This window comes from Gossypium arboreum, chromosome 11 (genome assembly GCF_025698485.1).
Source record: "Gossypium arboreum isolate Shixiya-1 chromosome 11, ASM2569848v2, whole genome shotgun sequence".
Taxonomy (NCBI): Eukaryota; Viridiplantae; Streptophyta; class Magnoliopsida; order Malvales; family Malvaceae; genus Gossypium; species Gossypium arboreum.
In genome coordinates, this window is record NC_069080.1 from 64,468,410 (window position 1) to 64,471,489 (window position 3,080).

The 3,080-nt window shown below is 34.7% G+C and overlaps 1 non-coding gene across 1 annotated transcript; it reads left to right on the forward strand.

The window, feature by feature from the left end:
* The first annotated feature begins 2,696 nt into the window (after nt 1-2,696).
* LOC128284524 (small nucleolar RNA R71) lies at nt 2,697-2,802 on the forward strand. The gene has a single exon (XR_008274949.1). It is a non-coding gene; the product is annotated as a small nucleolar RNA R71 (small nucleolar RNA).
* The last annotated feature ends 278 nt before the right edge of the window (nt 2,803-3,080 follow it).

The following is a 3,080-nucleotide window of genomic DNA, read 5'->3' on the forward strand; positions in this document are numbered from 1 at the left end:
GTGATATGGTTGCTCTAGCAAAAGGCTCACGCTGGCACTAAGCTAGGGTTTGGGACAAGGGAAGGAAATTTAGGGAGATTCTTTAGGATTCATGGTTGACGGCCAAGAGGAAAAGAATGAGTGGCAAGGGTTTAGGCTAATTGCTTGAAGGGTTGTTAAAATTATAGTGGTAGAGAGGGGTTTAAATAGTGATAAATTAGGGTAAAATAGTAGCAAAATTTTAGTTAGTTAAGTGACTTGGTCGAAAAGTATAGATGGAGGAAAAAATGGTGGCAATTTTAGGGTTTTGGGAAACCCTTATGGACGACAACAATGGGTAGATTTCTCCTCTTTTTTGTTTCAAGCCTTGAGGCAATATTGTGTTTACAAACTAGACTGCTTAAGATAAATTAAACTGATTACTGATCCCCTTATTAAACATAACAAATAAAATTAACATTAAAAAGAAAAATCAAAATGAAAATAAAAATTTCAATGTTAATTAGAAAATTTCTTATCAAAAGATTACATTAAATTAATTCTCAGAAAAGGTTGAACAAGTCACAACGATCCCACTTAAGTTCTAATCTCCTTAGACAAAATTAATTAGATGTACTAATTTAAGAAAAATAATTTCTAAGCATGTCATTATTCAAATGAAAGAGAAAAAAAAAACTGAAAATAAATTAACGATAGAGATAGTGAAGAGGACTCCCTCAATGTTATTGATGATTGTAACTGACAAAGGCGATGTTGAATGGCCATTTATCATAGCAACCGTATCTATCTAGAAAGAAGAAGTAATGTTGCTTAGTAGTTATATTCAATATTTGTTCGAAAAATAGCAGCAGGAAATGGTCTTTATGTTTTTCTTTGCTTGACTTTCTGTTATTTGTACAAATCTGCCTACCCATGATGATCCTTAATGAAATCAAACCATTTTTCGTTATGCATTCTTTCTTTGGTACAGGTCCCACCCACTGAATGTCATATATAGGATCCATGATCCTTACTTTTAACCATTAAGACTAGAGTTTCTTTGGATAAAATACTGGAGATTGAATCGAACTCTTCTGTCCCTTGACAGATCCCTTTTTGGTTTATACTAGTCCATTCGAAACCTTTCTCGTGCCTTTTCAGAATAGTTAAGTCTAACTCGGGTGGCTCTTCTCTTGATGGATTGTGTTGCTTGTACTCATGTGATGATAGCTCTAATGACTTAAACTAAACTTTTGAACCAAATTCTTCCAAGTTAGCTTCCAAACATGTATCATCTTTACCTCAATATGAAGAATCATGTGAAATACCTTTCAATGGATCATTAGGAATCAATGGATCTTCCGTGGAGACAGTAAAACAATCTTTTACCTCATCAGGAGATCTTAGGTCATTGATTACATTAAAGGTTACTTATTCATCTTGAACTTGCATTGTGAGTTCACCTTTCTGTACTTCAATTCTCGTTCTATCAATTTCTAGGAAGGGTTTTCCTAAGATGATTGGTACTCCTTTATTTGCTTCAAAATCTAAGATAATAAAGTCAGTAAGAAATATGAATTTATCAGAATGAACAAAGACATTGTCGATCTTTCCTTGGGGTATGCTAAAAATCGATCTGCCAATTGGAGTGTAATTGTAGCAAGTCTAGCCTAACCAATACGTAATCATGTAAACACGGAGGTATGCATTAATTTGATATTTAATCTCAAATCGTATAAAGCCTTACCACACTAGGATTCTCTAATATTTCAAGGTATGATGAAACTTCTTGGATCTTTCAACTTAGGAGGCAACTTGTTTTGAAAAATAGGCTACATTCTATAGTCAGGGCTACAATTTCAAATTCCCCAAACCTCCTCTTCTTAGACATAAATTCCTTCATAGCTTTCACATAGTTCGACATTTGCTCCAAAGCTTCTACCAATGGGATGTTGATATATAGTTGTTTTAACACATCCAACATTCTCTTAATTTTTGAGTATCCTATTTATGTTGTTAGTCTTTGTGGATATAGAGGTTGTGAAGCTTTGGCCTGGATTGGGTAGCTCTTTCAAGGTAATGTTTATGCATCTAATGAAGAGGTTAGCTTATCAAAATTCACTAGTTTAGATTTTACCTTTTAAGAATTTGTAGAATTTGGCTTCTCTGGTGCAGGAATTTCTGCTGTTGGTTGATTTTCCTCTTTCTAGAAGGGTTCATCTTCAACCTCAACCTTATTGGGTTCAAAAATCTTTCCACTTTGTAAATTGACTACTTTGTAATTCTCCTTGCTTGGTTTTCTTATGTTCTCCATGTCACTGGGTAAAGCTCCTTATGGTCTATTTCAGAGTTCATTGGCTAGCTGCTCCATCTGGTTCTCCAAATTTCTCAAGGTTGAATCATTCTTCGCCACATAAGCTCTTAATAATTTCTCAAGATTAAAAGACTCAGTTGATAGAGGATTTTCTATGTTACTTGGTACAACAACTTGGGGTTCGTTTCTAAACCCATCAGCTAATTGTCCAACTTGATTTTCCAGATTCTCCAATGTTTTTACTTAGCCTTGAATCAAGAAATCAGTTTTAGTACTGTATTCCTTCAACAAATTCTCCAAATTATTTGAAGGTTCAACTTGGGTTGGTTTTTGAGCTTCTTGATTGAAACCAAGAGTTGATTTCATTGATGTTATGTATGTGTTGAGACCATTATAGAATGTCTCCAACTGGATATAATTTGGAATACCGTGATAAGGGCATCTACTTAGTAACTCCTTGATTCTTTTCCAGGCCTCATATAAGGACTCATGGTCCAATTTCTGAAAAGTCGTAATCTCATTCTGCAACTTAGAATTTTTGCTAGGTCGGAAATACTTTACTAGATAGCTTTCAACTAATTCTTGCCAAGTAGAAATTGAGTTGGATGGCAATGAATTAAGTCATACTCAAGCTTGATCTCACAACGAGTATGGAAAAAACTTCAACCTTAGTGTGTCTTCAGTTACATTGGCTATCTTCAAGGAATCGCGGACCTCCATAAACAATTGAAGGTGAGGATGTGGACCTTATGTGGGCATTCCTTTGAATCGGCCTATTGTTTGAAGCATCTGAAACATCATAGTCTTC